The sequence below is a fragment of the Geospiza fortis genome, unplaced genomic scaffold, assembly GCF_000277835.1.
Source record: "Geospiza fortis unplaced genomic scaffold, GeoFor_1.0 scaffold29, whole genome shotgun sequence".
In the NCBI taxonomy this organism is placed as follows: Eukaryota; Metazoa; Chordata; class Aves; order Passeriformes; family Thraupidae; genus Geospiza; species Geospiza fortis.
The window spans coordinates 548,978-564,059 of NW_005054349.1; the positions used below are offsets into that span (position 1 = coordinate 548,978).

General features: G+C 47.5%; 1 protein-coding gene across 1 annotated transcript in view; it reads right to left on the minus strand.

The window, feature by feature from the left end:
- The window catches only part of FGF13 (fibroblast growth factor 13), an 86,191-nt gene that overhangs the window by 58,145 nt on the left and 12,964 nt on the right, over window positions 1–15,082 (minus strand). The gene's annotated exons all lie outside the window — the stretch shown is intronic.

Below are 15,082 nucleotides of genomic sequence, written 5' to 3' on the forward strand. Positions count from 1 at the left end.
CTGGACTGAGCCCCTGGTTAACCCATTTTCCTCAGTACAGTAAGTTAAGGCCATGCTCACACATTATGTCAATAATGAGATTTAGGCACTTTAGAAGCAGAGTCCGATTTTTAAGTCAAATGTCTCCAAGCGTGATTAGTTCATTGTGAAGCCATAAAATTGCAAGCAGTAGAGAGGAGCTGTTTGCAAAGGCCCTGAGTTCCCCAGGGTCAGGTTTCCAGGCCAGCCTGAGCGTGGCTGTTGCTGCCCACTTTGCTCACCCACAGCCTGCACTCACCCTCCTGTGTGCCAGGGCACAGCACCCAGCTGCCCCTGAGGAGCAGCAGCTCCTGAACTCCTCCTCACTGCCACTGGCACTGCCACTGGCACTGTGGGGGATTGGCTGTGGCTCAGACCCCTTCCAGATGCTGGGCTTGGGTACCAAAATGAGATCTGGCAGCCAAAGCCTCCCAAGCATCTTAACATGGCAGCACTGAGGCTGTGCTGATCTAGGCCTGAAAGGGGAAGCTCACCAATTTACTACTAATAAACAATTTTCCAAAACCAATATTTTAGTGTTTACTAACACACACGACTGCTTGTATATTTGGAATTCACAACATGAAGTATGCAGAAACATATCACACTGTGAACTGCACAATTTTAGAATATTCCCTATTTCTTATGCCACGATTGCTCATAATCAAGCTGTGAATAACCCTGATATCCAACTACACTGTACAATTAAAAACATCCTTAATTACTGTTGCCAGAAATGAACAGTACCTCACAAGGAAAACTGCATTGAGGCAAGGAAAATGAAGTTGATTTGGAGACCTCTCCACTTGGAAATGGCACTGTTTTCACCAAAGGAGTAAAAAAGCCACATGGAAGAACACAGACAAGTCCATTCCTAATGGCCTGCCGAGTTCTATTGATGCCAGGACTGACCTTGAGTCAATAGGCTTTCTGTCAAAAAAGCCGTGTCAACTACTGACAGGCAGTCAAAAGCCCAGAGTGGCTTTGCTTACTGCCAGGCAATTACAAACAAGGTTAATCCTGCATAAATGTACTTCTTCTACTGGCAACAGGAGATTCCCAAAGCCTACGTTACCTTGTGGTGATAACTCCCTAAAACTGACATGGATCTTATTAAAATGTCATTCGGTACTCTTCAGCCTACCTCAAAAATGGTTTAAGCAGTTCAGAATCATTCTTAAGGTTTTACAGTATTATTGGAGTTGTATATTGAAAACACAAGCTGGTTCAGCTAATCCTTATCACCATCTAGTTACAGCATACTGACTTGGTTTGGTTTTAATGAATGAGAGGAAAATGCAGCTCCTGTCTGATCTCTGGTTTGTTCTGGTCCCTTTATGTCCATTGTGTTCCTCAGCCCAGGCTAGAGCCCCCTGGCATGAAGAACTCGGCTCCCCTGAGACCCTGCCTTCAGCCCAGCTCTGCTGCACCATCAGCTGCCTGGGGGAGTCACCTAAAATAACCACTTTGCAGTGAAGTAAAAGGACTACAGGCGGAGTTTGCAATAAAACCAGCCATTTTTATTCTTCTCCAATGTATCAATAAAAATCAAGCTGCTGTTAACTATGAACTGCCCCCAGGGACTGTCAGGGTACAAAAGCTGTCCTATAAAAGCTGCCCCAGAGCCTGTCAGGATATAAAAGCTGCCCCAGAGCCTGTCAGGGTACCAAAGCTGCTGAGGATGAGCTGTGCTGGCTCTGCCTGGGCTGAAGGCATTTCTCCCCACGCTGGCTGCTCCAGGGCTGTGCTGGGGTTTGTGCTGGCAGTGTTGGTAACTCAGGGGTGGTTTTGCTGTCCCTGGGCAGTGCTCACCCAGAGCCAAGGCCTTTAGTGCTGCCCAGGGAGGGGACACAGCCAGCACAGCTGGACAGAGACCCAGGGGATGCTCCAGCCCACACAGCCTCGTGGGCACTGGGAAAAGCTGGGGGAAGAAGGAGGAAGGGCTGGACATTGGGAGCTGTGGTGTTTGCCTTCCCAAGTGACCATTACACATGATGGAGCCCCAGCCAAAACAACGCAGATGGAGGGAGGGGAAAAGATGGTTTGGAAAGGGCATTTATGTTTCTAACCATCTAAAGAGAAAAGCTCATATTAGCCCTCCAAAAGCGTCCCTTTAAGGCAAAAATGGATCCAAAATTGGATCAATCTGGCACAGTATTACGGGCCAGAACAGGTAATTTGGCAGATCCCGGGGGATTTATGCCCCCACGTTGCCTTGCTGGCTGTTTTGGGAACAGTGCAGCCAGAACATTACCAAGCACTCTCCTCCCAGAGAGCACAGCCACACATTGGCACAGTGCTCCACCCTCTGTGTGTGCTCTCCACAAGACAGAAACTCTGTCTCTTTTGCATCTGAGCCATGATGCAATTATTATTTTGCATTATCACGCAGGCTGAAATAAGGGCCAAGCACTGCCAGAGAAGCTAGCACAGACAATCCTATTTCACAGAATCCTGCTTTGTGCTTTTGAATACATCTTGTCCAGAAAAAACCAACAATCAGGCTTGACCTTACTCCCTGGGATCAAACAACAAAATCCCCAACGAGCTTGTCCGGCAGGAAGAGGCCAATTGCTCAGTCCCCACTTCTGCTGCTGCGACCAAAAGATCTCAAATGCAAACTCAGGCTGAGCAGCCCAGCACTGCTGCCTCAGCAGCCCCTGCAACACTGAACTGCAGCTGCCACAGGAACCTGCCAGGGAAATGAGCTCAAAGGGCTGCTGCCTCCTTGCAGGAGAAGGAGCAGGGAGAGCAGAGAGCTCTGGAGCCTGCTGCCCTGCACAGTCTGTGTTAGTCACCATCAGACTTTCATAAAGCTATTCAGAAATATGAATTCCAGCTCCAAAGAAAAGTGACTCGATCCAATTTTATAATTTCATGTTTCAGATTAGTGAAAATATCATATATTTGTATGGGAAAACACATTTTCCCCTCTCTTTCTGACCCTGTCATGCAATCTAAAATCAGGAAGAAACTCATTAATTAATGAGTGAAACGATTTAACATTCTGATGCAGGGAATGTTTCAGTTTTTACTTACTAAAGGGAAGCTGAGTGAAATCAGTGCAGCAATTTTGTTCCTTGGCCTCATCTGCCACCTGGTGGAACAACCCGAGCTGGCAGAGAGCAGCACTTTATGGCATATTCCAACCGGGAGAGGCTGCAGGAGGCAGGGAGCAGCACTGCAGCTGCCAGCACCTGTGCAGCTCATGCTTGAAAAGCGTTCTGCAGCTAAACCAACACTTCTACACACAGGGAAAACTTTGAGTTCTGTATTTCAGACTATGAAACTAAACAGCTGCAAACTCCCAAATGTCAGAAATGGTCCCAGCAATTTATAACATTTATGAAAACCTCCTGAGCCCGAGAGAAGCTCAGATTCAAAATCAGGACTTGCAGGCACACACAGGATTCCAAACAGAGAAGCAAAAGAGACACTTTGGTACCTGCCTGCAAGTAGCTGGAAATGCCCTGCTGGTAAGCCATAAAAATAAAGCAGGAAAGACAGAATTGGTCCAAGCCTCAGCTTCTGAAGCTACTGCACTCTGTTTGGAACAGGATGTTTATTTTACATTCTGTTCAGAGCATTTTAGCAAAGCTGCCAAACCAGGTCTACCCAAAAGTAACTCCTATGTCCTCAGTGTGAAACCCTAACCCAAAAGAGAATTGGGAGAATTGGGAACACAGAACCCATTACATTCCCCTGGCACACATTTACTGAGCTCCCTGAAGCACTTTTGGAAAAGCCCCACTGAAAACCCCAACGAGAGAACTGCAAGGGAGCACTGGGCAGGTGTCAGGGAGGAGATGGGCAGAGCCCAGGCCAGGGTCTGGCAGTGCCACTCCCAGCTGAGCAGAGCCCAGAGACCCTGGGCTGCCAGGAGCAGGGACGCTGTGGGATGGCAGTGCCCACTGCCAGGTGCCACTGTCACCACCAGCCATGTGCACACACTGCTCTGCTCCCAGCAGCCTGCAGGCGCCCTCTGCCAAAATCAATACACACATCAGTTCTCCTCAGTCATTTCAGTTATGATAATTAAATAAATTAGCTCCAATAAAATAATGATTTCTCTATTTACCAAAGGAAAGTAATGGGTTGAAAGTAATTTAATTTGACAAAAATTTGGGGTTGGGTTTAATCCTTCAGATTTTATTCTTAATTTCTCCTGATATTTTAAAACACTGTGAATCATTGTTACTTTATCTTCCTGTGATAACACATGATAATAAACTATTGAAAATGTGATCTAAGCCCTGGACAGAAAAGGAGGAGCAGAATTCCCTGAAGTTTTGATGAAGAAGACCCTGCACTATTTGGAAAGTCAGCCTCAAGTTCTCTGTATACATTCCAGTAAAAGCAAAACACTTTGCAAGTGGATTCAGACCACATTTACACCGAACTGGACACATTTACACCGAACACTACACTTTACACAGAACTGGAACTCTATTTGTTGGGTATAAATGAAAAGGATTTCATCCTTGCCCCACTATCAAGACTCTCATCACCAGCCACAGATGCTAATGCCCTGAAGTTCCATGTAAGCACAAAATGGAGTATTTTTGTCCCTAAGTTCCATTCCACTGACAAGATGCTGCAGGTAGCACTACTGGAGAAGTGGGAGTGAAGATCATGGCAGAGTAAATGGGTTTTATGTGCCAGTACCATCCATCAGGCCCTGATCCTGGTCACTGAATGCACCACCCAGCACTGTGCTCACACCCTGGCTCGTGCTGCTCATGGGGCACCGAGCACACAGGACAGAGTTTGTTACCGGGAGATGCTCAGGATGTTCACCACAAGTAGAAGCATAAACCTCCAGCAGACAAAAGAACCATCACCACTTATTTGGCAGACATTATTTTGGCCCACTTTCCTCATTAGCTAAAACACTCCCACGATTGAAGCACTCAGAAAAATCTCAATAAAGCATTTGCCACTAGAGGAGGCTATTCCATAATTTTTTTCCAATGACACACCTGCACCACCAAAATCTCAGTGGAGTTTCTGCAAAATCACCACTCCTGTTCTCCAGCTATTCCTACTGTGCTTTCATTGGAAATCAGGAAATTCCTCAATAACTGTATGTGTACTTCTTCTTGAGCCAGAGAAAAAATAAGTTTACAAAACCCATAGAGCTCCTAACCTGGATAATTTCTGTCTCTTTTAGCACGATAGTGTTTTTGCACCTCTACAGGCAGTGAAAGGGAAAATGCAGGTGATTAGGTTGAGGGCTTCCAGGGTCTCTGCTAATCTGCAAATACAATAATTCTAGGCAGAGAAACTTAAGGTGGGTGACTTATTAATGTGGTCCTATCATCAGCAGGTGCATCAATTTTCTTCACTATTTCCTAGCTTTTTAAAAAGTCTTTTGAGCACCTGATCCTCATCTTCAGACCATCAGGCTCCAGGTGACCAGTTTTAGGATTCATCCCCTTGAAGAACTGTGTGGTCTTGCATTATTGTTCCACATCTCAATAGGACCAAACTTTGGAAAGTCCCAATTTTCTAAGAAACAGATTTGCCCTTTCCAATCTGGCCTCGCTATAAACTGATATTAAGGGAAACAGGCCAGGCCATTCTGTCGGACAAATCTTGATCTCATAAAACATCTGTGGTTGATGGTCAGAAATAGCTGCCCTTTCTCCACACACAGAACAAGCACATCCCAAAGGAGATCAGGGAGAAAGGGTTGTCCAACAATCCCATTTTTAGTTGCATCCATCACAGGCTCCAGTACTCAGTGGAATGTTCTGTGCTGTTCATCTGGCTCCCAACTCATAAACTCCAAATCTGACTCTGTATCTTTAAACATTCCCACCTCCACTTCCTGTGTAAAGAAGCAGTTGTTTAAAAAAAAAGTAATTTAATTTAATTACAATTTTTAAATTAAGGAGCTGTGTAACTACATCCTCAATTATAGCGGAGAGAGCTCTAACTCCACATCTCAGCATCAGAGGGAGTCCTACTCCTGTTTAATTCTTTCTGCAAAGTCAAGGAGGAAAGCTGGAAGCACGGCTTTAGTGAACAGCATCCCAGCATTCAGTCAGCAGCATCAGAAAAAGGAGCAAGAAGAAACCCCAAGAACGTATCCATGCTCTGCAGTGAACCCACAGTACACAGCAGCATCCAAGTCTGCTCCCTGTCCTCCCTGTCCTGCCAGGCAGCAGCACCCCTGCCCTGAGCTGCAGCCCTCGAGAGAAGATTCACACAGACACTCAGCTTCGGTGACCCTGAGACCCAAAAGGACTTCTCAGCCTCTAAAGCAGCTACCTGTTACACTGGTGGGTTGGAGGAGCCCCCAGCCACGGGCAGAAGGCAGGATTCAGAGCTCTGGGCTCCGGTGGCAATGCCTGACGCACACAGGCTCCCGGGAATCACTGGCAGGTGGCCCTGGGGACGTGCTGCTCCCCAGTGCCACAGCTGCAGCAGGGTCCTGCAGGGAGCCAGGGGGACAGCCCAGCCTGGGCACCACAGCTGCTCAGCAGGGCCTGGGCTGTACCTGGGCAGTGCTGCAGCTCAGCCAAGGCTTTGGCAGCAGCAGGTAACTCATTTAATGGGCTTGTTACCCTGCCTCAGCTCCAGCACGGTGCCTGCAAGAGATCTGTCTTTGTCAGTCACTGGAGCAGAGGTGCTCATTCAGGCGACACTGCTAACACTTCTCTGTACCTGGAAGCAAGAAATGAATGGGGGAAATGTTGTTAACTGACCACTGATGGACATTAAGCACCACCACAGATGCCCACAGGAGTTCTAAACCAGTCATTCTGCAGCTCCTCATGCTTTTGCATCAGTCACTTGCCTGTATATCTGACTCAACACACAGTGCTGACACGTTTTCCCAACTCTTTTCAACTTTAAGCCAGAGAACTGATGAAAATAAAGGTGAAAGGCAGATTACTATTTAGCTCTTGTGATGTCAATCTAACAGTCTTCTAATAAATGAATGTCACAAAATACTTATTACCAATTTTTTAGCAGCAGGCTGTGCCTACAGGAAAGCCAGGCTTCGTTTAACTCCACAGAGGAAGAAATCTTGGGATAGAGGAGGAAGGGCTGGTTCACTCTGGACTGCCCATGGTGGCCATGTGAGGCTGTGAGAGCTGCAGCCCATGGGACAGGGACACTGAAAGAGACAGGGACATCCATGGGGACAGGGACAGCCACAGGGACACCCATAAGGACAAGGACACTGATAGGGACACTGACAGGGACACCCATAAGGACAAGGACACTGACAGGGACAGGCCCACCCAGCCACGCAGGACCCCTCTGCACCCCCAGCTGGGGGACTCTGCAGCCTGCACAGGGTGATCCGTGTGCCAGTGCTGCTCCAAGGGGACACCACCTCTGCTTTCCCACCTGTGCCACTGAGATGAGATTTTCACAACCAGGCCACAGCTATCCAAGTAACTTGAGAGATAGGATAAAACATGTGTCTTTTTTATGCTCCACTCCATGTTTTGCTGTGTTCTTGCAATCAATCTATGAAGCAGCAGTGTTTGTTTTTATCCCTGGCTGCAATTAAACCTCCAGGAAACGTGATAAACACAACCTTCCCACAGGGATTATTACTCTGCAAGCCACTGACTAACCACCAGATGAAACACCCAACTGACACCAGCATCCATTTTTCAAAAAGCAAGACTAGGATGAACGTCTTACAGTAATAATGTTAATTACACTGGGTGGGTAAATGAGAAAAACACCCAGAGAATTCAGTGAGGGCTGCTAAGATCTGAAATGCTTAAATAGCCAAGTGCAATTAAAAGACTCACTCTTTAGTCATCAGCAATTTTGCAGCTCCACTGTAGGACAGAAACACTGGAGCCAGTGCACTGTGACAAGGGAACAGATTTCTGCTGTGCTCTACAGCTGACAAGTCTGTATCTGTGGGATGTGTGACATTTAATGTGGGTTTTTTAAACAGACTTGGCAAAAGCAGACAGATGACTGTAACAATTAGTAGCCATTTCCTAAAGCAATTATTTATCTCAGCAGACTGATGGATTTTAGATGTGACCAAGAGAATTGAAATGCCAGGAGACAAGAGGGATGCCCAGGTGTGAGGAGGACACACCTGAACAGCCAGGCTGTGTTTGTGGGGGGCTCTGGGGGTGGGACACAGCCCAGGGCCCCTGGATCTGCTCAGCCCCACTGCAGCACAGCCACCAGCCCCAAGCAGAGACCCCCTCCTCAGGAAAACTTGGGGCACCCCAGCAAAGCCCAAGGTTTCAGAGTGATTTGCAGGGACCCCCTGGCAGCGAGAGCAGGTTGTGCATGGAGGGAAGGACAGCAAGCCCTGTGTCCCAGGGGCAGAGGCTGCAGTGACATCCCAGTGCCCGGAGGGCAGGAACACTCTCCTGAGCCCAGCACTGCTGCTTTCCCAGCCCTGGCACCAGCAGCCTGCAGGGAGGGCCAAACACCCACCTCTCACAGCTGAGAAAGGTGGGTGCCACTCACCTGTGCCACTCCTGCACACACAGGACAAGGCACCTCCAGCTTGGTACACTCAAAAGAAAACTACATGTTCAGCCAGCAAACAGAGACTGCTAACAGAGGGATCCTGTGGCCCCAGAGGTAAGTCAGAGGAGAGAACTGCTTCATCATCTCCAGTGTCACCTGCTCATTTCACTCAGCAAGTGGTGGCATGGAAGGGAAGCAGTGGAAGTTTTACCAAATAAATGCTCCTACAGCTGTCACCAGCTTCTAGGCATCCAGATAAAAGGAGGCATTTGTTTTCAAATTGCACATTACGGCTTGGGAGGGATGAAATGATCATCTTCATCATCAAACACTTCAATATTTGTAATATGGTAACATCCAGGAGCCACAATCAGGTCCGCAAACTGGATCTGCCAAGGGATGGAGGCAGACATCCTGCTCCGAGCAGGTAATTAGCATTAAACTGACAAATTACTGTTTCTGCCATCAGTAACCTGATTTAAATTGTGGATGGAAACACAAATAACAAGAGACAAAGCCCTGGATCATTCTGGACTGCTCTGCCTTTGCCTGCTGGAGTCTCACAATAAATGAATTTGCTGCACTGGAAGAAATGGATATCTACTCTCAGCTGAAGGAGGAAGGGGTTTGTAGTTTTGCTGAGTTTCCCTGTATCCTGCCTCTTTTTAGCCTCTTTGGAGCACCCAGAGAGGCAAAGGTCTGATGGGCCAGTTCATAAGACATTTCAAAACATGGTCAGACAAAAGAATTCCGTGCAAAAAAATGCACTTTTGTCTTTTTATTTTGGCTAATTTAAGTATCTGCTAATTTAATTTTGGGTGAAATTTGGCTCTTTGTAAAGGTTGATTTTTTACTTTATTTTTTTTGAGCAGCTGCAAATGGTGCTCAGTGGGTAAATCAGAATGAAAAGTTTCAATTTACAGGCATTTTCCCCCAAGATTTCTTCTCAAATTAACATTTGACCAAAATCAGGAGGAAGTCATTAAATGTTTTGGTTTCATCCAGCCTTCTGTCTAGGTGCCCAAAATGACACAATAAACACAAATGGATATTAACATGCCCATAGTCAAGGAGGGGCTGGGGCAGGACTGTCAGGCACCTGTGGGTGGGAAAAGCCTGTAAATGCAGGGGCCACAATGAGCCCTGTAAATGCAATTGCCAGAATAAACCCTGTAAATGCAGTGGCCACAATGAGCCCTGTAAATGCAATTGCCAGAATAAACCCTGTAAATGCAGGGGCCACAATGAGCCCTGTAAATGCAATTGCCAGAATAAACCCTGTAAATGCAGGGGCCACAATGAGCCCTCTGTCACTTCCAAGGGTGGTGGCACTGGGGGCTCAGGGAAAACCCACCTGAGATGGGAAATCCTGTCTCACTTCTGGTGCTGTCAGCAGACCTGCATGGCAGGGAAACCGAGGCTGTTCCAAGAACTGCTGATTGGTGAGCAGGCTATAAACAACTGTCCCTTCCAGAAATAAGGAAGGACACAGTTCTCATTAAGCAGCAAAAATCAATAAAACACGAGAAGAGACACAGCAAAACCTTGTATTCCAGCTACCACAGCAACACCTTTTTCATCAACAGGGAGAGTGAAAATTATCCACAGGAGTGGACAACACAGCTGCAATTACTGCTCCAGGTGAGCCCCTGCTTCATTTGCATGGTGACATCCCCTCAGCCAGAATGAAATTCTGGGTGCCACCCGAGGTGCCCAGGTGTGTCCCTCAGCCAGAATGAAATTCTGGGTGCCACCCGAGGTGCCCAGGTGTATCCCTCAGCCAGCCTGTCCTCAGCAGTCCCAAAGCAGCTCCATCAGGATGGCAAAGGGAGCCCTTGCTCCTGCCCCGAGCTGGGCACGGCTCAGCTCTCAGCAACCAGAGCAGCAGAGCCACAAAGCTGTCCCTGCTCCCCACCCCTTGGCACAGGGGGACAGGGGACCCAGCACAGTGGGACAATGTTCCTGCAGCCTCTCAGTGATGGGGAAAGCTGTGTGTCCTTTCTCCTCCTCAGAACACACAGACACAGCTCAGCAATCACATTCCAGAATGGTTTTTGCACTGTGTTCATTCATTGCAGATTTCCTGCACTCCCAGTCCTGTCAGAATTTCCCAGGAGCACACACTGAACATTGCACTGGGTATTCTGACTGCTGCAGTTTGATTTCCCCAAACCTGAGCACAGAATTGGATTGCCAGCCTTGCCATGTGTCTTCATAACCAACCCAAATGATGTTCTGCTGTTCAGCCAACAGGGCTCCTACCACAAGGGAGCTGCAGGGAAATGTCTGAAGCCTGCCATGGCTTGTATCTGCAAGCCTGAAGTGCCCACAGTAACTGCCTGTGACATAACAGATGGAGGTTTATAGCCAGAATAACTCCATCTCCATCACCATGTCCATGACAGGGAAGGGAAAAACCCAGAGCTGAGTTTACAAACGAGTCATGGCACAGCAACAAGCTCCCATTAGCTGAGATCCAAGGTTCCTAGAAAATAAGGAGCAAGGCAGTGAATTGTTTCCTTTGAATTTAAATAAATTGGATACCATGCTTTTACCTAAAAATTCCTCTGCTCCAATAACATTGATGCAAGAATATATGATGCATATTTACTGTTACTTTCTTGGTTCAGCTTTTCTTCTCACAGCACTTACCACAGGTCACAGATTTAACTCCAGCACAGCAAAGGGGATGTCTCTGTCTACAAACCTGGTAATGGTGGGATAATTCAGCCAAACAACAGCTTAGAGACGTGTAAGAACTTGAATATTACCTAAAGGGCTCCACCGGCATTGCTGTGATGGCTCTTAGCTGGCTGCTAACAACAGAAGAACTGATTTATTCCTTATTTCAAACACTGAACACACAACAGGTCTGAGCTCTTCCTCAGCTCTGACCTGCCCTACACCCAGCACCAGAACCATATTCAAAACAACCAGGACTTGAATTTTCAAACACAACCTTTTTCAACCTACATGGGACAACAAGTCTAGTGTCCAACAGCCATGTATCAGGGAATTTTCTGCAAGGTTTATTTCTATCAAGAATAACAGGAAAATAAAGGAATTACTACACCAGGTAGAAATGGAAGCCGAATTACCCTAAATACTAAAAAGAAAAGTATATGCATTTTTCACTAGATACCTCCTCTTCTTTTCTCTGCCAACTCTATCTGATACTATGAGAGTGGTTTAAATACTAAAACATCTGAATGTGAATCCCTGCCAAAAGCTAGCTGCAATTAATCTACAACTAGATATTTTGATCACTGGCACTTCCATGGAGACACAGATAGCAGAAGCCCAAGTACATCTCCAGCTATCCTCATGTGAACTTCAGTTTCTAGAAGAACCAGCTCAAATTCACTATATTTAACCGTGTGTTTACAGAAAAAAGTGAACTCTGCATAAAAGTTTAGAAAACCAACGCCCAGCCTCAGATTGAACAGTCTTAAAATATAGTGCCAGAGTTGGAGTCTGAGAGGAACTGAATTAGCAACTCCATGACCATTTTTGATCTCAGGCCCATTCATCTGCCAGCACCAGGAGCACAGGGACAGAACCTGAGGCAGCCCCCAGGTTAACCCCTCTGCCCCCCAGAGCAGGGCAGCAGCACTGCTGCAGGCAGGAAGGATCCTGGCCCCAAAGCATGACCCTTGTCAGGATGTACTCCTCAGCTCAGCCGAGACCCAGCTCTGCTCTTACACGAGATGCTGAATCAAAACCCTCCTCAGGACATCTGGCTTGACTTTGCTGCACGGTCTGCATCAGCAAGTAGCTAGAGAGTTTCCCTATTGAAAATTCTACATATTAAAAGTGCCAGAAAGGTAGCTTTGAGTCATGTTGATAAATCCTTGTTTAACAGCTGTCAAGGGAAGCTGACAGATTAGCCAGAGGGGGCTCTCTGGGCATGCAGCACTCCCAGGCAGATCATGCACAGCAAAATGCAGATGTAAGGAATGATCACATCACAGAGCCAGGCAGCATCCTGTCTGCCCCAGCACATGGAGATCAGCTGCCAGGGCAAGCCTGCACTGGGCCCCACAGGCAGAGTGACCTGCAGCAGCACCTGCAGGGCCAGGAGCACCAAAGCCCTGACTGTGTCCTGCCTCCCCAGGAATGCAGCCAGAGCCTGGCTCTGCAGAGCCCCTCAGAGAGCCCACGAGAGAGCCCACACCTCCCCTGGTGCCCAGCACCTCTCCCTGCTGCGGCCAGTTACCCACAGCACCCAGCACATCCATCCCAAACACAAAGTTACACTGAGCACACAGCAAATCCCCAGTTCTGCCCCTTCTGCTGCTGTTGTCCTCCTGCATCTCAGGTCAGATCAGTGATCTCCAGAGTGATTTTCAAGCAAGTACCTCTGTACAACACTGGGACAGCCCCCTCCTGTGCTGTATCCCTGCCACACAAACTCGTGGTCTGGCTTACCAAAGGACTGAGGGCAGATGTAAAATCTGCGGATAAAATCTTTACAAACAGTACACAAACTCACAGCGGGTCATGCCAAAAACCCCTGATGTATAGCAAGCCTAATCTTCCTGAATAATTGTTTTCCTTCCCATCCCACACTGCTGTATTTTTCTCTATTTTAATTTATTTTAATAAAACATACATTTGTTTGGAAACAACATATATTATTGAGCTGTTTCTGGTTTAGAAAACAGAATCATTAACATGATATAGCACACAAGTGCATCTCTAGTTCGTGTTATTTTCTGCTTTGTCAGTTTGACTCAGTCTGTTCTAAATTGCACAAGCTATTTTAATGCCTTTTTTGCAATTCAAATCTGCATTCTGTAAGTATAGCTGAAAAGATAACAGTTCATTTTCAGTCTTGCACTCAAATCTGTTGAAGGAGACTTTAGCTGAATATTCAGTTATTTAAACTCTCTTTGATTATATTTATTTTAAAATAAATTTGCTTTAAAAAGCTAGTCAATGAAAAAAGGTGAGGCTTGATTTGAAGCTTTTTCATGGGCCTGAAGGCCAGCAGGGTCCCAGAGCAGTGAATGTGAACTGGGGCTGGGTGGGTGGAACTGTCCCCAGCCTGTTGAGCCAGAGGAACAATGGCACCAAGACTCCACCAGAGCAGACCCTGAAAAACCACCCTTGGCAAGTCTCTCCCAACTTTTTGTGCTCCCTTGGCCACATCAGACTCTGGAGAAGAGTCTTCCTGTGCTTTGGGAAAACCTGTTTTCTTTGGGAAAACCTATGCTTTGAAAACCTGCTTTCACTGAGGTCTCTCAGCCATCCCACAGAGCTGCATGAAGGTGCAAAGCACCGAGCAGAATCAAACCAGCTCCCTCCCTGCTCACATTTCTGCTCCTTTGGCTGAAGCCTTGGATCTACTCATGAATCACAGAGCGTTTTGTCCTAATTTAAAGCGATAACTGTAAAAGAAATTTGTAATTTATATAAAACTGCCTTGGGTAATAATAATTTTCCTGACTCTGCACAACACAGCGTTAGAAAATGACTCCATGCAGGGCCAAGGGAGAGCTGGAGTGGGAATGCTGCTGAGGCAGGGCAGGGCAGAGCCCAGAGCCAGGGCAGGTTTGTTGTTAACACCACTAACCGAACCTGGGTTGTTCTTAACAGAACTAGCCAAACCTGGCAGCCCAGAGTCCTCCATCAAAACGCCTTCAGAGATGCAAGAGGCAAAAGGCAGGACAAGGCTCAGTAATTGCAGGGCCGTGCTGGACTCACCCTGGGTTACTCTGCTGTAGCAGATCATGATGAAAACATGAATAATTGAGAAGTGCCCTGGCAGCAGCAGGGCTCCTGCTCTGCCCGGATTCCCAAGGCACCTGTGCATGCAGAAAGCTTTCATGTCAGGACTCCCATCAGGCATGCACAAGGCTTTATAAAAATAAAGTTTGCTTTTGAATTCTGAAGCCATAAAAATATAATTAGCAGAAAAAGAGGGTCTAAGCAAACCTGCTTGGGCATTCATGTATTCAAAGTGATGTGTGCTTTGAGAGTCACTGGAAGCAGTGACAGTGCTGTGCCCAGCCTGAGAGCTGCCCAAGCCCCCAGGCTGCAGGGACAGCCCAGCTCCACTGCCCTCACCTGCCCTGCACAGCTGTGCTGAGCTCACCCTGCTGCTGCCACTGCCACGGACAGTGACTCTGGCAGAGCAGGGACAGCTCCAGCCCCCCCAGGAGAGCTCCAAAACGTGGGCTTCCCTCTGACAGCTCCCCAGGGATCTCTTTGGAGATCCTCTGGCAGCTTCCTCGGCTCTGCTCTCAGTTACATCACAACTAAACCTTCTACCTGGTATCACTGGGGAAAAAAATCTGCTTGTCTTGTGCCAGTGGGCTCCAAACCCACCAATTCCTGCTTCTCTGCAATAGTGGATTTTGGGTTTCTCTAGAGATTTCTGAGCCTCAAGGGCCATTTCTGCCCTGAGAGGTGCATTTCCCCCTGGAGCTTGCCCTCTGCCTCCCCATGCCCAGCAATAGTGGGTGAGCCCTGAGCACAGGGCTCAGAGCCCTCTGCTCTCCCCTTCAGCAGCAGCCCCATAACCCATTTCCCCTTGTCCTTGCTGCTCTCCCCTTCAGCAGCAGCCCCATAACCCATTTCTCCCCTGTCCTGCTGA